Here is a 24,460-nt window from a genome sequence, read left to right as displayed (position 1 = left end):
CCCTGCTGCTGCAGGATGGAGCCGATGGCAGTCCATGGGGGTGATTGTTAGCGCAAGAGCCGGTAGGGAAGAAGGGACAGTGACTGTGACAGTAGCCAGGAGGGGAAAGGATGATGGTAGAGCTGTGAACATAGTTGCCGCAGGTTAGCACAGCGGGAGGCAGCTTAGATCGGTGAGGGTGTGTATCCGGCAGCCAATCCGGAGCTGTGGGCATTTCCTCTAGCTCCGCCAGGCCAGCCCATGTCTCCACCCATAACTCTGGTGGAGACAAGATACACCAGTACCCTGGCATGGATATCACATAACTGAAAGAAGCAGTGCAAAACCAAAAAACATGGAGGGAGCTCGTCTTTAGGGTCACCGAGGGTTGTATATGACTAAACGGCTTACAACAACATCAGATCTGCACATGGTCTGGAATAACAATGGTGGAGCTGGATGACCAAAATATGTCCGTACTATCACAGGTAAAACATCCACGGCACTCGAGGCAAAGATCCGCAATTAATAACTCAGATTTTTTTCTATTTATCAAAGCAGTCACATCAAGGCACAGGTTTCATAACGCTTCCGTCACAGAGCAATACTCTGGATATAATATCAAAGTCATGTCCATCAGGGGGAGGACAGTATCCCCTGTCCTCCCCAACGGCCACGACCTGGATGGTATATGTAGAGAGCTATGTGAACAGTTTGCAAGGCGACCCTAGGAGAAAGCTGGCTCCCTTCACCACATAGCTGTAAGCGTAAACCGCTGTGGGTGCCCAAACGGTTTACAACTGTAGAGCCGGCCGTGACCCTGGGTACTGCCACGTATGGCGGCGAAATTCTACTGCGCATGACGTGTCATCACGCAGGAACTTTTGTTATTTATTTTCCCCGCACCGTCACTTAGTGATAACATGTTTACCCACTGCCCATACGTAATTTATTTGCATATGTTTGCATGTATATTCGTGTCCATAGAGAACAATGGGCTCTATTTCGCATACATATGTGGCAAGATAGAACATGCTGCGTTCTTTTTTGCACCCGTGTACTACGTAATTCTAACACGCCAATGTGCGCGAACTGCACAAGGCAATGTAATGGATTACCTGCGAGTTACATCATATGTGCAGAGCCCGCGTAATGCGCAGTGAGCCTACAATCGTGTGAGCCTGGACTTAGGCTATTGTCACGGCTGCGGTTTCTCCTTCACCTGTATCCTAATATTGGGCTTACCTTGCGCAACTTTTTTTCCACGGTAGTTAGTTCCTTTGTAGAACGCACGCATTCATGCAGCGCTGACTTCAAGGTGTTTGCAATCCATCTGACATGTGATTCATTCCACATATGAAAAACTCGTGTCCGAGGCGTAATTGATGTTAGCAGCCAAAGTATTGACTCGCCAACGAGAAAATGCTGACGTTGACTACCTGCTGATGTAATCAGGAGAGAACTTCATGGAACTCCTCCCACACAGGTTACTGGTCACATGGTCATGACATCATCAAAGGTCCTTTATCCCACTAGGATCTACCTGTCTCGTAATTCTGGGAGGCCCCGCCCCTTCCAGTGACATCATATCTACCAGCAACAATGTAGGCAGACCGGTAGCAAGGAGAGGAGACTGCAGGAGCTTCTACCAGGCGCAGCCTCCATTCCCCCGCAGCTAGTTTCGGCCTTGGTGTCGCGGCTTCATCTCTCAGTTCTGACCTCTGACCCTTTATGTGGTGATAATGCTGGGATGGTTTACTTGAGCGGCTTTTAGATGGAACTATTATAATAATTACAAATTCAAAAAAAACAACGTGAATGATAACCGTTCTGTCTAACCGCGAGCCGACGAGAATCTTCAGTTCTTGTGCAAACGATGTATTCTGCCTGGGCGCATCGAACAAGTTAGCGATGACGTCACTCACTCGTTCACACGATAATCGGCTCGTCTAAAAGGACCCTTATAAAGTGATTCTGACAGACTCATTGTGATACATTGTACTTTATGTTGCACACAGCGCCAAATATGCCAGCAATGTAGAGCTAAGTGCTGGGCTGCACCAGCAAGTTTAGTCCGGGAATTATCAGTAATCCATGAATACCAATGGCTGCTAGCTAGAGATGAGCGAGTATACTCGCTAACGCACATTACTCGAGTGAGTAGTGCCTTAGCCGAGTATCTCCCCGCTCGTCTCTAAATATTCGGGGGTCGGCGGGGGAGACCCTTCTCTTTCCCCTGCTCCCCGCCGCAACTCACCTGTCACCCGCGCTGGCCCCCGAATCTTTAGAGACGAGCGGGGAGATACTCGGCTAAGGCACTACTCGCTCTAGTAATGTGCCTTAGCAAGTATACTCGCTCATCTCTAAAGATTCGGTGCGGGTGACAGGTAAGTTGCGGCGGGGAGAGAGGGAGAGAGAGATCTCCCCTCCGTTCCTCCCCGCCGCTCCCCGCCCCCCGAACCTTTAGAGACGAGCGGGGAGATACTCGGCTAAGGCACTACTCGCTCGAGCAATGTGCCTTAGCGAGTATACTCGCTCATCTCTACTGCTAGCGCATGAGTAATTTTGCCCTTAGTGGTACATTTAGTTTTTTTAGCTTTTATATTTTTTTTGTGAAAAAAAAAAATCAACTTTCAGAACATTTTGAATTTTTCTACCACTAATACCAACATCACACAGGCATATGCATATTTGGGCGTGCATAAGCGCAGTGTATTTGTGGAATAACCAATGCTTTTTTGCATGTACTTTGGCGCATTTGACTGTATTTTTTCCACACTCAAGAGCAGGTACATTTATGTGTGGCAATTTTGTATTCACGCAATGTAGCATCCTACAAAACATCGCTAATGTGCAGGAACCAATTGGAAAGCACGGGCTTCACATACATGCGATTTGTAGCGCTGTCGCAATCTCGAGAAAATCGTGCGATGTTGTGGCCGGCGTGAAAGTGGCCTAATGTCCGCAGAATAAAATGCGAGATATTCAGAAAGACGTTTCTCAGAACTCATTCAGCACTTAGAAACAAAGTCCGCAAAGAAAGTGGAGGGGAAATTTTTTTGACAAGTTTTCCACAATAAACCATTTCTTTCTGTAACACATCAGGATACCAGAGAAACAAATCTCACAGTGATAGATTGCAGAGCAGCAGCCGAGGTGCAAAGCAAAGTTGAGTACTCACATCAGGTATATAGCGTGAAGTCCTTTACTCTGACACACAAATCCACTGCATAGCGACGTTTCGACTGCGTGTAGCAGTCTTTTTCAAGCATATACAAATGCACCTACATACATATAGAAACCCACCACCAATCACATTTAAAAGACACACCTCAGTCACCCCAAGGGCCAATTCATCCCGGGGTGTAGTGAGCATTTTAACCCCTAGCTATTTCCTGGAAATTAATGGGCAGATGATGGTGCAGAGTGAATATTGCCATTTTTGACCTACAGACTTCAGTGCCAAATATTTTGTGATCAGTTTGCACTAGAGATGAGCGAACATACTTGTTTCGAGTAATTACTCGATCGAGCACCGCGATTTTCGAGTACTTCAGTACTCGGGTGAAAAGATTCGGGGGGTGACGGGGGGCAGGGGGAGGCGTGGCGGCACGGGGGGTAGCAGCAGGGAACAGGGGAGAGCCCTCTCTCTCTCCCTCTCCCCCCCCACTGCAACCCCCCACTCACCCACGGCGCCCCCCGAATCTTTTCGCCCGAGTACGGAAGTACTCGAAAATCGCGGTACTCGAGCGAAAAAGGGGCGTGGCCGAGTACGCTCGCTCATCTCTAGTTTGCACCACTGTGAAGAGACCGTTCTCTAATTATTATACTGTAGTTCCTACTTTAAGAAACACCCTACAAGGGTTTCAACTCCTTAATGATGCGGCCCCTTTATTTTTTTCCATTTTCATTTTATCCTCCTCCCTTTAAAAAATCGTAACTCCTTTATTTATCCATCGATGTCGCTGTATGAGGATTTTTTTTGCAGGATGAGTTGTATTTTTCAATGGTGCTATTTAATGTACCATATAATGTACTAAAATAAACTTTTAAAAAAATTCTAAGTGGGGTAAAATGAGGAGAAAAAAACTGACATTCCACCATCTTTCGGTGCGTTTTGTTTCTCCGGCACACAAACTGAAACAAAAATGACCTGATAACTTTATTCTATGGGTCAGTACAATTACTATGATACCAAACTTGTGTACCTTTTTTTTGCTGTACTACATTTATTTTTTTTTCAAACACATTTTAAAAAAATTTTTGCCGCCATCTTCTGCGCGCAATAACTTTCTAATTTTTCCTTTGATGTAGTTGTGTGAGGGCTTATTTTTTGCAAGACATCCTGTAGTTTACATTGATACCATTTTGGAATACATACGACTTTTGTTTTAGCAAAATATTTATTAATTTTATGATGTTCCAAAATATATCAATCAAGAATTACAACATTACAGTCATGTGTGAAGTCCAGCGGCAAGTAGATTGAACAGATAAATCAGGAGTTACATTACCAGATGTAATTTCTAATAAACATGGGAAGTAAAATAAAAGTAAAGTGCTAATTTTCACTCCTTTAATTACTGCAATTCCTAATCAGATAAATCAGTATAAACATTAGAGAACCATAAATAAGAGTAACGAGCGGGGGAACACAAGAGGAACACATAAGGAAAAAAATGAAAGGGAAGAAAGGGATGAGGCTGTAATATGTTTATTATGTGGGTGAACCTGAAAAGGAAAAATAAAAATGAACTTTTTCGATTAACCTGGCTGGAACCATGCTCCTCATAAATCTGTTGGGGGAGTAGATGAAATGCTCGAAGGTAAACTAGACTGCCCTGGAAGGGTCAAAGCTATGGCTGTAGGGTTCCATAGGCGCATAGTCTGCAAATAATGGTACCAGGACTAGCTCCTTTTTATTGACCATGATCCAAGATAATTTAGTTTTCACAAAGTCAATACTAACTGAGGTTTTCCTCAAGGAGTGGGCGATTGTGATCCGTGCAGCTAGGAAGCAATAGGATATCCATTTGTGGGTGTGTTTAGGGATGTTAGGAATTCATTTACCTAGTAGAGCTTCTAATAGCGATTTTTGTAGTGACAAGTTTGTAATAGAAAATATTAAAGTATATACCTGGATCCAGAACCTATGAAGCCTAGGGCAATTCCACCAAATGTGTAGGATGGAACCTTCACCTCCACATCTTTTAAATCATAAGCCTGACATCCCAGGGAACATACTGGCCAGTCATCTCTGAACCATATACCATCACATTAAAATTTTATAGCCTGCCTCTGTTACTGCTACATTAATAGAAAGCTTTGCGGTTGAAATGGCTATTTTATGCCAGTCCAAGATAGGCAATTCCTCGCCCAGCTCTTCCTCCCATCTTCTCATATATTTGAGTTTATCCGTAGGTGTTGTAAAGTGGGAGTACAATTTGGCAATTTTCCCAGGACCCCTGGCGTTTGAGTCGCACAGGCACTCAAAAGTAGTTCGTTCGGAAAGGTTTCGTCTATTCTCCGTGAGTGCTAAAACATAGTGTTTAATTTGCTGAAGACGAAACATCTCCGAGCCTGAAATAGAGTGAACAGCCCGGAAAAACTCAAACTGTCTGAAGCCAAGTCTATCCACAAAATCAACTATTCTGGTGAGATCCCTCTCTATCCACCATCCAAACTCCTTTTGGTTTATACCCGGGGGAAAGGTGGGATTACCAAAGATACTGGATATGGGGAGGTGCCTAGATATCAGTTTATATCTTTTAGAGAGAGAGTTTATCCCAGAGAGCCAGGGAGGAAGAAAGGGTGGGATTCATGATTGCTTTTTTATGTTCCTTCCTATGCCAAAAGATTTCTTCGAGTAGTAGGGGAAAGACTGCCTGTGCCTCAATTAATACCCAAAGTGGTTTATCATGACGGGAGAAGATGGAGACTAATTAAGCTAATTGGGCTGCATGATAATATTTTATGATATTGAGGACCCCCAAGCCTTCCACGCTCCGAGGCGTGTATAGGGTAGATTGCTGAATATGTCTAGATTTGTTAGACCAAATGAAAGCCAAAAGTTTGGACTGTAAGCTTTTCAAATCTACAGCCGGGATAGGAATGGGCAAAGCACGGAAGAGATGTAGAATTTTTGGAAGCCATGACATTTTGATAGAATGGATTCTACCTAACCAGGATAAGTTGTATGATGCTACAAGTGTTTAGGTCTTGCTCTAAATTCTTAATTAAGGGGGGATAGTTTGCTGGGTATAGGGTCTCAAAAGAGTTTGTAAGATATATACCTAAATAAGGAAGGCTCTTTGTGACCCATTAAAAATTAAAATTAAGTTTCAGGAGTTTAAGCATTGGGGGAGATAAATTTAAATTAGGAGCCAACGAATTGACTCTGAGGCCTGATATTGTTCCAAATTTATCCAGAATCTGATATATGTTAGGGGGAGAAGAAACAAATAACACTACATCATCTGCATAAAGAGCACATTTATGTTTCTGTCCCCCAATGTGGATACCCCTGACATTCACATTTGCTCTTCCTCAACCGGCACCTCCCCTTCCAGAATGTTCCTATGTTCTGGTGTTAGTCTAGGTAGGACCTTGTCTAACAATTTCTTGCACATTTGCTGTGGGAAGTGTCCTTTCGTATATAAGCTATTGTAAAAAACAACCAAATTCTCTACCAATCTCTACTGGGTTTTGACTCCCATTCTGGAGACGTGGGTTAGGGAGAGCTGATAGAAAGGGTCTGGGGGCCAGACCGATTCAAAAGTCTACCCTGTCGGTCTCCTTTTGAGAAAAAATTTTATCTGAACTATATTAGTTATGTTTCCACTATCGTAGGTAGGCAAAGGTTAAGCTCAGTACGGACTTTAGTTATCTCTGACAACAGAGCTGGAGAGGGGTTATCTTTATGCCGTTCAATTAAAGAAGACTAATGGGACACTTTTTGCTGAAGCTACGTCGAGCCTTTATCTTGGAAGCTAGTTGGATTAATCTTCCTCTGACCACCACCTTGTGTGGCTCCCAGTTGGTAGCGAATGAGGTATTTGCAGAGAGGTTATGTGCAAAGAAGTCTTCAATAGTGTCAAGAACTTCCCTTTGCACCATCTCATGGTTGAGGAGGGACTCTTCAATCGTCAATATCCCGTAGTTTTATAGCTGACGAGTTCTGTAAAGGATATTAGATACATGGAATGGTCTGACCAGTAGCATGTTAGAATTTTTGCTTGGGCAATTTTGGGGATGAATCTGGTTTGTATGAAAATATGAAATATTCTGGTATATAGATTATGAGCTACAGAATAATAAGTATAATCTCTTCCCGAGGGATGTGAGTTTCGTCAAATGTTTACAAGGTCAAAGGAGTGCAGGAGCGTTGCAAAACGGTGAGCAGGAGCTGATAAGGGAATAAGTTTAGATTTTTCCGAATTCGATATATCAAGGGAAATAACCAGAGCTACATTAGAATCCCCACTTACAATGATTGGACCTTTCGAAGTGAGGGAGCCAAGTGGATAGAACATTATGCAAAAATAGAAGTTATTTAGTGTTGAGGGCATAATAGTTTAGCAGTGTAACTAGAGAGCCATTAAGAGTGCCTGAGACTATTAAGAACCTACCCTCAGGGTCTCTGTGGATCTTCCCAATACCTCTCTTCTTCTTCCGTGCGGAAGCCAAGTAGTGTGTTGATGCGGTGAAAGAATGCTGGAGTGGAAGAAGGGGCATAGTGCATCTCCTGGAGGAAAAAAACGTCTGTCCAACTCTTACAGTAGCATTCAAAAGACTTGCGTCTTTTGATAGGAGAATTTAATCTCTGTACATGGTGTGAAATAAAGGCAACAGGTTTAGTAGCCATATTTGTGCCAGATAGTACAATGCCCATAAGGATACATAGTAGAGAGCCAGAGGTCAGAAATAATTTGAAGGGATCAATCTAGGTTACCCAGCCATAAAGGAAAAAGCCTAAAGCTCTGTAAGTAGGGGAAGGGAAAGAGACAATAGGAAAGAAAACAGACAACATAGAAGGATTCTGGGCGGCAGCCGGAACATAGCAGAGCGGAGAAAACGCCGGGAGGAGGTGAGCCACGGTGGTCACTGCAGGGGTATGGCTTGCATTCCACTGCGCAAATTCTCACAGCTGGATCAGACCCGGCTGTCTGCAGGGGGCCTTCTAGTTGTGTGACATGTTGCATTATCTTGCTGAAAGACCCCATCTTCCCAGGGAAGACAAATAGTATGAATGGGTGTACGTGATCTGCAAGGATGGATCCAGAACCAAATTGGTTCAGTGTACCTTCCACATGGTTGAGCGGCCCTGAGAATGCCAGAGAAAAAAACCCAGACCATAACGCTGCCATCACTAGCTTGTGTTCTTCTAGCAATGGCTGCAGGGCGTTTGTTCTCTGATGTTTTCTGCCTGAAACAACAACGTCCATCCGTTTGATGAAGCAGAAAACTCGACTGATGGCCGTTTCCCGGTCAGCGGTGGTCCAATTCTGGATACAGCCATGCAAATTGAAGCCTTTTCTTCCACTGCACCTTTCTTATCAGAGGTGCAGTGACCATCTGTCTGCTTCGGAGCCCCGTGCGCAATAGGGTTGTCTCAGCTGTTGTTTACAAACATCTGGTAGTCCCCTGGTTCATTTTCATGGTGGGCTGCTCCATTGCAGAGTATCAGTCGGCCCTCGCACATCTTTATAGCCGATGTTTATCTCTCACATCAATGGCATGTGGTGCAATGCAGTTTCCACGTCGGTCATTCCCAACTGTGCCATTTTCGCACTTATGATACACTTTCATCACAGCAACATGCGAACAGATCACAAACTGTGCTGTTTGAGAAATACTGTCACCCTTGGCCCAAAAGCCAATAATTATTGGCTATTGATAATTATAATCATCCCTTTTTGCAGTTCTGATAAATCACTTCTTTTACCCAAGATAACAAGTGATAAGTGAGCAGACAACCTATCACACACTTTATATGCCCACCAAGCCCGTCCACCACACATCACTTCCTTCTTGGGCAACGTGCTGCCGACATCAAAAGTAGGAGGTGGTCATAATAATTTGTAACTCGACTGAGCATGTGGATGTAAATTGCTGTTTCGACACAGCATGATTCAGAAGGTAAGGAGTGCGTTTCGGCTTTTGGAGGGCACATTTTTCCAGATTTTTGTGGATATCATGTCAGTTTTGCAGAACCCCAGAAACCACGAGAAGTGACCCCTTTTAGAAAATACACCGACTCCAGTGTTGCAGATTTTCTTACCTTTAAGGGCTCATCCACATGAGTCAATTTGCACAGCTAACTTACACGCTCAAAAAAATTGTTACTATTAGTACCAATGGTTTCCTATCGAAATGTTCAGACAAAGGAATCTTAGCTATGGGGCTACTGTGGGGGCACTATTATTGCTGGGCTGGTATAGCTAATACTATGGTGCATCTGTGGGGGTCACTATTATTGCTGGCCTGGAATAGGGGAGCATTAATACTATTGGGGCTACTAAGGGGGTCACTATTATTGCTGGGTCTACTGTGGGAGGGTCAGTTTTATTGCTGGGGTTACTGTGGGGGTCACTGTTACTACTGAGCCAAATGTAGGGGTCACTATTACTGCTGGGGCTACTGTGGGGTGTCATTATTATTGCTAGGGCTACTGTGGGGGGGTCACTATTACTGCTGGGGCTGGTATAGGGGTCACTATTACTAATGAGGCCACTCTGCACGTGGCAGCATAGCTCCAGCTGACTTAGGAGATGTTTACACATGGCTGAAATGCTGTGGAATGTCAGCAGCAGAAATTTTCATAGAAAATTCCACATTAAAAAAACCTGTCAAAATCTGTACCATTGGGAAGCCTACGGAGGAGTTAAGGGGAGTGCCACATAGTATAAAATCAACTGCGGATACATGGTTTATTTCCAGTCAAAATCTGGAGCAAATGGTACGTATTTTGACTGCTTTTTTGGATGCAGAAATGCTGCAGAATTTGCTCTGTCTTTTTCTGAAACGGCCCCGTTTTTTTCATAACGATGGAGGTAAAAATCATACATCGTGATAAGCCCCGCCCCCTGACCACACCACTTTGTCGCGCTTTGTCCCTGGAAAAATCTGGTCACCTTAGTACTCCTGTAAAAGGAGTTAGCGGTTGTCTAGCCTTTAAATATCTGATTGATAGCGGTCCGCCAATAGGAATTCTCAACAATCAACAGAGTGAAGGGACCATGATGCTCCTGACAGCATCACAGCTCCATATATATATATATATATATATATATATATATATATATATATATATATATATATATATATATATATATATATATATATATATCTCAGTATGGTTTTGCTCATAGAATGCCGTATTATTTATAGTGGCCTTTGAATACTACAGGCTTGTCACATTCACTCCAATAGTAGTACTGAGAATGATAGAAATAATATGGCATTCTGAGTTAGAATGAACACGATCGTGTTCAGGTATAAACACCGTCAATCAGCTGATAGGCTAGGAGGCCAAGTGATAGACCCCCACCGATCAGATATTTTATGGCTGGATAACCCCTTGACCCCCTCAGTAACTGACATATGTTGTGTCTCAATGACTAGCCAAAATTTTTTTTCCATCACTGCGTTCCAAGAATCATAACCATATTTGTGTAGCATAGTTGGCCTTTCAAACTGATATAGCTTAGTAATTAATCAATGCAGCGCGACAGCCATTATGTTGGTGCTGTTACATTTGTAAACATTTAAGTTCCCAATCTGACCCTAAACATCATAACTGGAAATGTTGGATTATAATCTACCATAAAACATTACCCCATATAGGGTTGTCACCAGGCCAGTAACTGAGTCCGAAGGCCGGTGCTGCTATTTATTTTTTATTGGCCATATTGATGGACAGTAAAAAATAGCTGTCAGCTGCAAGCACCTTCGACTGGGCAGCAATCCGCTTGTGTAGAGTTTGTTGATCACTAGACGCCTCTATGGTGCAAAAAGGTTTTGCCTAGTTAACAGAGTTTGAGAGGGGGCACATTATTGGGATACAAGAAGCTGGAGGGTCATAGCGACAAATTGTCCTCCACCGAGACCATTCTGACCAGACAGGGGGCATACAAAAATCACAAAAACGTGGCCATATACTCACGATACGCTAATGCAAAAACAAAAAAGAAAAGAACAGGAAGTAGCACCACATTCCTCAGCATGCAGACAACCAATCATACAGATACAGACTCTATTTTATCAGGGAACTCTCTGAATATTTTCTATCACTATTTTGTTTAAATATTTGGCCATGTTTTTATGCTGGTTAATAAAATTTAACCATTTTCATGGCTGCGCACGCTCTTTATTGTGTGGCTTTTCTCTCTTTTGCATTTTGACATGATTGACGAAAAATACAAATACAATGCTGATTCTCCAGCTTAAGTGACTGAAAATACACGGATGCTTAACATGGATTAGCTACAACAGCAGATGACCAGTTTGAGAGTCATTGCAGTTTAGGGGAAAAAAAGCAAACTCCAGTGTGTGAAAGAGCTGAAAATGAGGTCACTGAGCAGTGGGAAAACATTGGTCAGATGAATCCAGACTCCTTTTGCACTATGGTGATGGGAGAGTCAGAATTTGGTGCAAGCAGAATGGAGAGATCAACCCTCTCTGTCATTTGTCAATGGTGTAAGCTAGTGGAGGTGGACTAACTGTGTCGGTGGACTAATTGTAGCACAAGTGTGTTCAGTATCCTGCAAAATGATGATTTCAACACCTATTGGAATCTATGCAATGATGAATTGATGAAGTTCTTAAGACTAGAAGGAAGTCCAACATGATATTAGAGATTTGTCTCCAAGCAAGTAGCCATTTAGTGTATAATGTGGGGTTTACATAGATGTAAAAAAAAGGTTTGAGGTTACTTGGGCTTGTGAGGGAGAGCAGCTTACACCAAGAGAGGGTATGGAGAGTAAGACATCATAACATTTTTTTATGGGCAATGTTTTTTACCTTGCTTTATGGCAATGTTTTTTTCGTTAGGCACAGTAGCAGTGGTTATGCAATCAGTGTCTTAATAGATTTGCACAGGTCCTCCTTAAAAATCCTGTCTGCAATACTGTTTTGTGGCCGCGAGGGGTTATATATAAAAAGCATCCTTAGGCAGTTGGTCTTACAATAAGAGCCCACACCTGTAACATTGTGTTCTCCATTCAGTAAGTTCTTTGATCTTTAACAAGAATCAAAATTTCCTGCTAAAACATTTTCCACATTGTGAACATGAGCATGGCTTTTCCTCTGTGTGAAATCTTAAATGTTCCACAAGAACCGATTTTTGGTTAAAGCGATTTCTATATTGTGAACAGGAGTATGGCTTCTCCTCTATGTGCCTTTTTACATGTTCCACAAGAAAGATTTCTATGTAAAACATTTCACACATTTGACAAAAGGAAAATGCTTTTTCTCTGTGTGAGTTCGCTGTTGTTTTACAAGATTTGATTTCATAATAAAACAATTGCCACATTCTCAACAGAAAAAGGTTTCTCCCCTGTGTGAGTTCGCTGGTGCTTAACAAGATATTACTTTTGGCTAAAACATTTTTCACATTCTGAGCAGGAATATTACATTTACCCTGAGTGAATACTTAGATGTTTCACAAAATATGATTTCTGTCTAAAACATTTTCCACATTCTGAACATGAAAACGGCTTCTCCCCTGTGTGGCGTCTTAGATGTTCCAAAAGATATGATTTCTGTCTGAAACCTTTTCCACATTCTGAACATGAGAAAGGCTTCTCCCCTGTATGAGTTCTCTGATGCTTAACAAGATCTGATTTTTGGCTACAACTTTTGCCACATTCTGAACATGAAAATGGCTTCTCCCCTGTGTGACTTCTCAGATGTTCCACAAGATGCGGTTTCCAACTAAAACATTTCCCACATTCAGGACATGAAAATGGCTTCTCCCCTGTGTGAGTTCTCTGATGTTTAAGAAGAATTGATTTCTGGTTGAAACATTTACCACATTCTGAACATGAAAATGGCTTCTCCTCTGTGTGAATTCTTAGATGTCCCACAAGACTTGATTTTTGTCTAAAACATTTCCCACATTCTGAACATGAAAATGGCTTTTCCCCTGTGTGAGTTCTTAAATGTTCCACAAGATATGATTTCCATCTAAAACATTTTCCACACTCAGGACATGAAAATGGCTTCTCCTCTGAGTGGACACTTAGATGTTTCACAAGTTTTGATTTCTGGCTAAAACTTTTCCCACATTCTGAACATGAAAATGGCATTTCATAAAAAAGTTTAGATTTCCTTTTAAACTGCTTCCCACCTTGAAATAGTTCCTCTTGTCCATGAACAGGTCTATGTTTGTTAATCAGTGACTGGTTAGATGAAGGTTGATTGTGACCAGGGGCATCAGAGAATAGATCGCTTGTCTGAAGCACTAAGGGTACATTAGGAGTTATTGAATTAATTTGTGTGGTGTAATCTTCTACATCCTGATATAGGGATACATCAAGATGTCCAGGGGAGCCTCTTATCCAATCTGCACCTGGAAAAGGAAGCAAAAATTTTCATATTTTCCAAAACTAAACAATTGATATTTTATTAAGCAATCAAGCTTTATTAGACAATAGTAAGCAAGCAATGAAATATAAAGGAAAGTTAGCTTGCAAGAAAGCAGGATAACATATGATTTAAGTAAAGCACATGTACTTGCAGTGATGGAAGACCAACGTACTCACAAACACATCATAGTGTTTGTAACTACCTCCTAGTAGAGGTAGTGAGAGGTTTTTCTCTATAGACCATATACTATAATTTATCACAATGTTAATAGACAATAATGTTTACATTTTTTTGGGCAAATTCCATAAAAGAGTTATGTCCCCCTATGACCACTTCACAGATAGGAATAGACTCCAGAAAAAAAGCCCCATATGACAGACTCCCTCAACACATGGAAGAAGAATCTCTGGTCATGGTGATAAATGCTACGTGTGGCGCAAATTCAACACTTTCCATCACCCACAGTGAAGCATGGTAGCAGCAACATCATGGATGGGGCATGGAAATGTGTTCCGGAGTGAAGCTAAAAATAAATAGTATTAAATACAGGATGATGCTTAGAGGGGTTGTCCCGCGCCGAAACGGGTTTTTTTTTTTTCAATAGCCCCCCCGTTCGGCGCGAGACAAACCCGATGCAGGGGTAAAAAAAACAAAAAACGTCCAGTACTTACCCGAATCCCCGCGCTCCCGCGACTTCTTACTTACCTTAGTAAGATGGCCGCCGGGATCTTCACCCACGATGCACCGCGGGTCTTCTCCCATGGTGCACCGTGGGCTCTGTGCGCTCCATTGCCGATTCCAGCCTCCTGATTGGCTGGAATCGGCACACGTGACGGAGCGGAGCTACAAGGAGCAGCTCTCCGGCACGAGCGGCCCCATTCAGAAAAGAAGAAGACCGGACTGCGCAAGCGCGTCTAATCGGGCGATTAGACGCTGAAATTAGACCGCACCATGGAGACGGGGACGCTAGCAACGGAACAGGTAAGTGAATAACTTCTGTATGGCTCATAATTAATACACGATGTACATTACAAAGTGCATTAATATGGCCATACAGAAGTATATAACCCCACTTGATTTCGCGGGACAACCCCTTTAAGGTAGACCTGCTTCAGTCTGCCAGAGAAGCGAGTCATAAAGAGCGGGTCACCTTCCAGCACAGGGGTGCACAACCCCAATCCTCAAGGCAGACCAACAGGTCATGTTTTCTGGATTTCCTCAGTATTGCACAGGTGATGTAATTGTCAGAGCCTTAGACACTGCAACAGCTGTACTTACTATAGGATATCCTGAAAACATGATCTGTTGGGAGTCCCTGGAGGACTGGAGTCGTGCAACCTTTGCCAGCAGGACAATGACCCTATAAATACTTCCAAAGCTATACTGGAGGGGTGTAAAAAGAAACATAGAAGTGTTTTGGAGTCACAGCCTAGACCTCAATCCAATTGAGGATCTGTGCCATAACTTGAAGACTACTGGACACTAATGCAACCAGCTAAGTGGAAGCAATTGGAAGACTTTTACCTGGAAAATGGGTAAAAATCCCAGTAACAAGATGTGCTGAGCTAATAGAGACAAACCTCAAGGGACTTGTATCTGTAATTGTAGCAACAGGTGGTTCCACAAAATATTTTCATATCAAGTTATACAATATACATGGATAATACAATATATGTAGAGTACATCAGTGTGCGGAGCATTACTACCACTAATGTGGAAATCCTAAAGTAGTTGCTTTGAATGTGAAATAATTCAAACATGGGTAAATGCCCATTAGAGATGGGGGAACCCCCTTCACACTGTGTAGGAGGAAGACGTCATTAGAGAGAAAACCCCTGTGAGTTCACATGTACAGTGGAGAGAAGTATACATTGAAGGCTCCTCCATGTGCCTGTGTGTGGAGTGGGTTAAACATGGAAATGCTGGAGAAACAATTGCAGTATTGGGAGGAGTAATAGACTAAGGCGCACACCCCGAAATATTCAGTACCACATTATATGCTCCAAGTCATGTAGAGATCACACCAACACACGACAGCTGTGCTATTACAGGGATCCTTGCTGAAGTGTTACTACTGAGAACGAGGAAATAAGGGAGATAGAACAATATCTCTGCAGGGTCACCTAATAGAAGGCAGCATTCCTGCAAGTCAATGTCAGACTCTTTATACAAGCCTTGTTACAATGAAGTATTACTACCGAAAACGAGGAAATAAGGGAGATAGAACAATATCTCCGCAGGGTCACCTAATAGAAGGCAGCATTCCTGCAAGTCAATGTCAGACTCTTTATACAAGCCTTGTTACAATGAAGTGTTACTACCGAGAATGAGGAAATGCATCAGGACTTACACTGAGAAAAAAAATATATGAGTAGGGAGACTTTTTGGCAAAGCCTATTTTTTAGGCATCCGAATTATGTGAATAGCCGATAGCTGTCCTTGAAGTGAATCTGTTATCTTTTTGCAACCCTTACTGAGATAAGGTGGTGTCATGCACACTGATCACAGTAATATGTCTGAGGTGCGTATCTGTGCTGCAGTTTGGGCGAAACTTGCATTTTATTATCAGCAGCCAGACATAAACCTATTCATGAGCTGCAGCTAGCCTTGCCCACCCTGCCTTCCAGCCTCTCTTAGGCAGACTGCCTCCAATCAGAGACTAGAGGGTGGTTTTACTGATGACTAGCCTGCAGCTCATGAATATCCAGGACTACTTCAAGTAGTCCTCTGTGCATGTACTGATAACAGAGCATGCAAGTTTTTCCTCCAACTACTACATGGATTGACATTGTAATAAGTGTTACTGTCATTATGTTATGCTGCCCTCAAAAAAAAGGTGCAAAAAGATGATGACAGAGTCTCTTTTAAGGGGTTTTATCATTAGAAAAAAATAAAATAAAAATCAATATTTATCTATTCCTCCCCAGGCAGTCTTCTTACCATATCGTCTCCTCACCGATATTCTCCTGGCTCCTCCAGTCCCAAAGGTCACCTCACCTGCAGTTGGCCTGATCTTGTTCTATAGCATCCATTCGCTACAGTCCACCTCCTAGTAGGGAATGCCAAATCCTGGGCAGCCTGCTTTTGTACCCAGATGCGGGCTTTTGCCGCTATTTTTCATATAGCTAAAGCAGGTTGCTGAGTATTCAGCATTCCGTGCTAGATGGTGAATGCTACGTCACTATTGACCGGGTACACTGACCTGCATAAAGCAGAATGCCGCGAATGGACACTAAATCACAGGAAATAGAAGAATTGGACAGATTGAGATGACATGACCCTGGGGAATGGAGGAGCCAGGAGAAGATCAGTAAGGAAAAGATGTGGTAAGAAGACAGCCGGGGGAGGAATAGGCAAGTATAGATTTTGTTTTTTCTAATGACAGAACCCCTTTAAAATACTGCATTTCCCTAGTGATGCTGGCCATGGCTTCCCTCAGCTGATTGTCTTAGGTGTCAAAAGCAGAACCCATGGCAATAAGCTGTTCACCTCGGGACCCTTCTTATATTCAGAGAGACAGTGTAGCGCATTACTGTATTAAGTGGGTGAGAGCTGAGACAAGCTGTCATGGAAATCTAGGCTGGATGCAGAAGAAAAGGAAAGAGAATGTTTATAGAAGAGTCATCTGTGAATCGCTCAATATGTATTCTGCCTCTGACCAGTACTGGAGTCTACTGTATGGTCTGCAGCGCTGATGTGTGATACAAGTCTAGTCTGTGAAACAACTCCCATCATACATTACCATGCTTCAGGTTAAACCGATAGCTGTAGTTTCACAAGGTAGAAACAGATTGTAGAGGTTAAACAGACTTTGCAGTTATCATTGTGACGAGATTGATACTGTTGTTCTATTTATGTACCGAGCTTGCTTCTGAGGCCGTATTTATGAACCGGGTTTGGTTCTGGCACTACATGTGTTAAAATTGGATCTGTACAATGAAGACTAAACTTTTATATTCAGCTTACCCCCTACTATATTATTTTTTCATTAGCTCCATCTATCACCAATGTGGTTAGTTGTGTTGGCCCCACCTCCTGCCAATATGGACTCACCTATAACACAAGGCCATTTTTACTTTTTTTTCCAGGCCCCCTTTAAGGAAAAATTACTGTCACAAATTGTATATCAGTTTTATTATAAATATCAATGTCCCCCCCCCCCCCAAATGATTTTGCTAAATAAACTAATGAATTAATTTAAAAATGCGGCATAGACAGATATAAATGCCATGACCTCCCACAAGAGTCAGTTCTTCACTTCTGTATTTTGCTATCCAGACATGCACTGCATCTTCCCATGATGCACCACGGCTGTATACACTGTCAGAATGCAAGGCGTCGCTTGATATAATGAGCTCCTGCATTCTGTACTTTTGGGCCTGCACATTGATTTTTAAAAAGATTTAATAAAGTATACACATTTGGTATCATAGTAATCGCACTGACCCATAGAATAAAGTTATCATGTCATTTTTGTTGCAGTTTGTGCGCCGTAGAAACAAGACACAGTGAAAGATGTTGGAATGTTGGGTTTTTTTCATTTTAACCCCACTTAGAATTTTTTAAACGTTTTTCAGTACATTATATGGTATATTAAATAGCACCATTGAAAAATACCACTAGTCCTGCAAAAAAATATAAAATGCAAAATGTGGAAGCAATAGAGGATGACTAGTAATTATTAGGAAATTATAGTACCAGTGTTTCTGGTGGTGCAATGCGCCACACAGCTTTGCTACATGCATGTCACACACACAGCTGTGACACATAGGCGTGTGACAGACACACACAACTGTGCTACATGCCATGCACCTGACAGACACAGCCCTGCTATATGACATGCGCCTCACAGACAGAGCTTTGGTACATGACATGCACCTCACAGACACGACATGCACATGGTACAAACACAGCTCTGCTACATTATATACATGTGACAGACACAGCTGTGCTACATGACATACATTAGACCAATAGCCACTAGCAGCTTTACTACATTTATGCTGACTGCACACATGACACACTATGTGAACTTCAGAATGGCTCCTCCCACAGCAGTGACATCACCACAGGTCCTTCAGCCTGCCGGATCTCTGTGGTGATGCTAGGTCAGTGTCTCCTCTCAGGACCGCTGAGTTGTGCCTGATATAATAACCACTTAGATGTATTCTTGGTGTGTTAGGACCTGCCATAACAGCGCCAAGGGGCAGGGCTATGAGACTCACTCACATACTTACATACATACAAACAGACAAGTGGTTGTTAGTAGTTTGATAATCCTCTGAGGGCAAGAGACACGGAGCCCGTTCTGTATGTTGCACATAGTGGTTATTGTTTGTGGTTTTTATTGTCTTTTTAAGTAAGGTTTTTGTTTTATTTTTGTTTCTTTTGATTTGCAGATCTGTCATCAGCAATGAATGATTTCTTTGTATACAATGCTTTTTGTAAAGATTTTGCCAGAATCAGGAAGTCCTTTGTCTTGCTCTGGTCCATAGACAATTTAAACTTTTAGATTATGAAAGTGTCCTTTTCGGAGACGAAGGTGGGGGGCATATATATATTTTAAGAAGTGAGTCATCAGCACATTGCCTTTCTATGTAAGGATGATGAAGCTCTTACCATTCACGGACACTGATATGGGATTATCGAGGCCCCTCATCGCTCCACCAGAACTTTCCTGCAAAGTAAAGAGATGACAAAGAAGTAAAAGGTCCCACATTATCTTATATCCAGACAGAGATAGAAAACCCCTCGACGACAGGAACCAATCTGCCCTAATAGGAGAAGGATCTGCTCAAGTGGGGATCAAACTGGATCAACATTCAACCAAGGATCAAATATTACAAAACATTGGCAGTACTGTGTAGTTGGATCCACAAATGGGCGGTGCCGCCTACCATGACACCAATATAAATACAGAATTAAACAGCACTGCTTGCGCTCTCTTAAATATGTCGCTGCCAATAAATTAGTTGTCCAAAATAGTTTGTCAGAAGATACAAAACTGAGCTCTAATTTACCACAAAAAGACTCTGGAGCTCCAACAGACAGAAACTGATCAAGTTGGTGATTGTAGCTCCTCACATACTAATCGCCATGGTTTGTCTGACAGCGCGGCCCGTGAAGCAGCTTACATGTTTCTGTCTGCCCCCATGGTGTTGTCAGTAACAGTAATTATCCGGACGGCTGGAAATCACTTTCTCTATGAAAACGAAAATCTGATGAAACCCATCGGAACAAAAAGACCCAATGTGTTTCTGCGGAATTTGTTCCTCTTCCTCAGGGACTCCTGATGAAGAAAACCAAATTGCTCATTAATGTGTTGGAAGTTTCTGTCCTAGTGCGCCCCCTGTAGTCTGTGACATCGCATACTACCTGTAGAACACTTTTCTTTTTCAATGGCAGAGGAGCTGATGGCCGGTGCTGAATCTCTCGATATAGAGAAGGTTATCTCGGGGCCGAAGGATCAGGACTGTTACTGACAACACTATGGAGGCAGAACATGTAAGCTGTTGAGCCGTCGGACAAACAGAGGCAGCTAATAGGTGAGGAAATACAATCACCAACATGATTATCAGCTTGAGGCTATATTTATACGGGTGAGTGAGATATCAGTGCAAAAAACTTGAACCAATTTCACACTTATGAATCTGCACTTTTTTTCTGTGCTTGCAATGTACTTTGCCAAAAAAACACATCGCTGCACATGTCATTTTCACGTGAAAATGAAATGTTGTTTCAAAGGTAAAAATTAAGAAACACATTGCACTTGGGTAGTAAAAATCTTCATTCATCTGACTGTAGAAGATTTGCAGAATTTTCAGCTTCATCTACCTGATGATCCAGTGGGACATGTTCCTTTTCCTCTGGACAATCCTGGGAATATAGAGGACTGGGACATCTCTCTGGGGGATTTCTCTGACTGGATCCATCTATAGGAAATAACCAGAGACTGAATACATTGTATATCTGATGATCAGATGGTGGCGAGACTAGCCGACCCTCAAAACTGTCCCCTACAATAAAGGAAGATCTCCTCTTACCCGGTGATGTGAGGGGCTGCTGATCCTCCATCATGACCTCCTTGTACAGATCCTTGTGTCCTTCTAAATACTCCCACTCCTCCATGGAGAAATAGACAGTGACGTCCTGACACCTTATAGGAACCTGACACACACAATATACCGTCATCCTCCAGACTCCTCCCTTGGCGGTATTATATAATGTCCCCCATTCCCAGCAGCGCTCACCTCTCCGGTCAGCAGCTCAGTGATCCTGTGGGTAAGTTCTAGGATCTTCTGCTCATGTATCAGTGAATGAGGTGAAGGCTCGGCGATGGGGCTCTGGGTCCGGCTCCGTCCTCCAGACACACGGGGGGTCAAACACTCACCAGACCACTTCTTCACTACTGTGTAATCCTGTGGATGGTGAGACACTGATCACTACATGGAGGCTAAGAATCCTTCACCTTTCCCGTCATTCCTCTGTTTATTACTAGAGATAAGAGTGACATCATGTGAAGCTCTCACCTCCCCAGTTATCCAGTAGATGATCTCCAGGGTGAGGTCTAATATCCGGGCAGCCATGTGGTCTCTGTCCTTCTCCATCTTTGGTGGGTCATTGATGGAAAGGACCATCGTCTTTATCTGTGAGAGTCCTGTACCTAAGGAACCTGAGGGAGACAAGAACATCTTCCATGAAGGGATTATAGAGGATTAGTGGCAACGTACAATGGAGATGTCTTATTTACAGATTACTGACCATAATATGACATATTAGCCCATTGTGCCCCTGTTATATAGTGAGTACAGGGTCACGCAGGATACACTGCAGTGCACCACATACAGCAGCCAGTTCTCATCTTCCAGGACACTATAAATCTCCCTCTTAGGGCTCCCACACACTTGCGTTTTTCTTGCACGTTTTTTTTCACGCGAATGTCAATGTGACTTTCTAATGTTAAAAATGTATCGCAAGTTGGTGCTTTTCAACTTCACCCTAAGGGTGCCTACCCACTAGCTTTTTTTTCCACTGCGAATTCACAGCGTTTTTTTTCTAATTGTCAATGGGACTTTCTAATGTTAAAAACGCAACACACAAAAAACATTTTTTGTACGTTGCGTTTTTAACATTAGAAAGTCCCATTGACAATTGGAAAAAAAACGCAGCAAATTCGCAGAGGAAAAAAAATTCACAGCTAAAAAAACGCTGGTGGGTAGGCACCCTTACCCTGAAGTAAAGCCCTGATTCTCCAAGACATCAGCAGGAGCCGCAGTTTCCAATATGATTTGTTCTGCAGGAAGTCCCTTTCCACCGTCTAACATTTATATCAGTCTACATTAGAAGATGGCGCTCCGGTTGTTGCTGCCGTTAAAAGGGGTTTTCCCAGCAGCGCTGTCAGTCAGAGTCGGATACAATGAGGTTGGAGCAGAAGCCGCATGCACCGATCCCTGTATAGTGGCCGGCGTATGTAACTAGGCGCAGGGCTCACTGATGTCAATGAGAGGTCTGCCTGCAGTTACGGGTGTAGGAGTATCCCGGCACTGACAGCCGGCGCCGCCTGGAAAACCCCTTTAAGTATTCACAGATATTTGGATAAAGTCCCTGCTGGCGGGCAGACAGATGTCAGAAGATACAGAACATTGCAGCTGGCTGTATACGGGGCGGTGCAGCCGTGTATACACAGTATTAGGCAGGCAGTGTACATGGGAGCCCCGACGAGGGCGGTCAGAGCACACAACACCCCTAATAATACACCGCACCCCCCTAATAATACACCGCATCCAAGAACTGTAACCACCAGTGATGGAACTGCAACTAATATCAGTGCTGCACATTGTCTGCAATAACTACGGTGCAGCTGGAGGACCAAAATACCTCCGGACCATCACAGCAAAACATCCGCAGCAAAGATTAGCCATGAAGAACCGGGATTTTATCTATTTCTCCAATATGCGATTCATTCCACATCTGACAAACTGGTATCCGAGGCGCAACTAACGGCAGGAGATAAATGCAGCCGCCGCAGTGCTGACACACGGACGGTTACCTCTAACTGACCTGGACTGACCGTCATACAGCCCAATGCACAGACTCATGCAGCGCACATACCTCTACTACCTGCTGACCTCATCAGGAGAGAACTTCAAGAAACTCCTCCCACACACGTGACTGGTCACATGATCATGACATCATCACAGGTCCTTTACCCCAGTAGGATCCAGCATCTCCTGGAGGCCCCGCCCATCCTGTGACATCACTACCAGCCCGGCTATAATAGGCAGCCCAGTAGTGAGGTGAGGGGGCTGCAGGGGCTTCTACCAGGTGCAGCCTCCATTCCCACCGCAGCTTTGGCCTTGGTGACGCGGCTTCATCTCTCAGTTCTGACCTCTGGCCCTTTATGAGATGAATGGTTTTACTTAAAGTGCTTTTAGATGGAACTATTAGGCTTGGGTTACACGGGACTGAATATCTGCAGCTGAACCACATGGGAATTCTGTGAGATTTCCCCAATGTGGTGTGGATTTTGAAGCACTTTTTCAGCCTGTATTCAGCAGGAATTCGCAGGAGAAAGGGCGCCAAAATTCATAAAAGTTCGATTACGCCATCCCCACAGATAGCACTCCTGTCTATGCTTCCTGGTTCAGTGTCTACTATCAAAAAAAGACCTGCTACAGTACTTTTTGACAGCCGCATACCCAGTTCTACCTAGTGTTATAGTAATAATATATGTATTCTATTGTATATGCATCTTGTGATATGTTTCGCACATCAGCCTAGGCAAACATGTTTATATATATATATATATTAGTATATCTACCTTATTAGTAAACATCTGGCAGCTTAGTGGTTAATGTGCTCAATATTATACACTGGTATGTGCAAGCAAGATGTTGTTATACACTCCCTGGCACCTTTCCCAAGAGAAAAGCTGTCTGAGAGCCCTGGGACCCCCTCCTTTGGATTCTTTATGCCGAGCAGGGATATTGATAAGTCTATTCTAGTTTTGTATATAAGAAATCATGAGTTTAGTGGCAACATACACCTTAAGGCATTAACATATGTTAATCATTAGAGTCATTACAAGCTAAGCAAATCATGAGTTCTAATGATTCCAGGGGGCATGTATAATGTTGCTGCGTCATTTGGGGTATATATCTACCAGGATGCTATTAATAAAGCAGAAGCGTACTGATGTGGATGAATTTTGTGTCACTGTCAGTTACTGGCATGCATGCATGCACTTCTTAATATAATCAATTTTGAGCAGACAGTTAAGTCTAGAGGAAAATCATTGATTTTTCCCATTACACTAGATATTAGAAAACACAAAAGACCATGACAATGGTGGAGTGGACATAGGAGGTTAGCGAGTTGATGTCTATGGCGGAGTTGGTGGAGGAGGAGTCCCTAGCTACACTTCCAGAAATCTCTGGAATGTAGAAGACTGATTGGAAATTCGCAGACATCATTCTAGGATTGAGCTTTCTTTTTATCTATAGTGTCAAATGAGAAATAATGACTTTGAATGGATGTAGACAAACACTTTATTATTCCATATTCCCTTATATTATGCATTCTTCTATTCCCACTGATGTGTGTATGGGTGAATATTCACCCCCCCCCCCTTTATTTTCTTTTTTGTATTCTTTATTTCTTTCTTTCCCCTTTTAGAACAAACTAATTTTGGTACTCATACTAAGACTCTCAGGAAAGCTTAGAAATAAGGTTTAGAGAAGTGAAATTTTTGGTTCATTTGATCTGAGACACTGATCGAGATCTATTAGCGTAATATGGAATTTATCATTGATGTTGCTTAACTATCTGATTGTGTTAGATTGTAATTGATAGTTGGTTTAATGAAAGGTACAAGCAATGTGAATAATTGTAAATG

The 24,460-nt window shown here is 42.8% G+C and overlaps 1 pseudogene; it reads right to left on the bottom strand.

Annotated features, from left to right (window-relative positions):
* LOC136620114 (zinc finger protein 721-like) overlaps nt 1-22,699 on the bottom strand; it is a 37,444-nt pseudogene extending 14,745 nt beyond the window's left edge.
* Nucleotides 22,700-24,460: the final 1,761 nt, after the last annotated feature.

This window comes from Eleutherodactylus coqui, chromosome 3 (assembly GCF_035609145.1).
Source record: "Eleutherodactylus coqui strain aEleCoq1 chromosome 3, aEleCoq1.hap1, whole genome shotgun sequence".
In the NCBI taxonomy this organism is placed as follows: domain Eukaryota; kingdom Metazoa; phylum Chordata; class Amphibia; order Anura; family Eleutherodactylidae; genus Eleutherodactylus; species Eleutherodactylus coqui.
The sequence above is the reverse complement of the archived record's forward strand: the minus strand, read 5'-3'. Positions and strand labels throughout refer to the sequence as shown.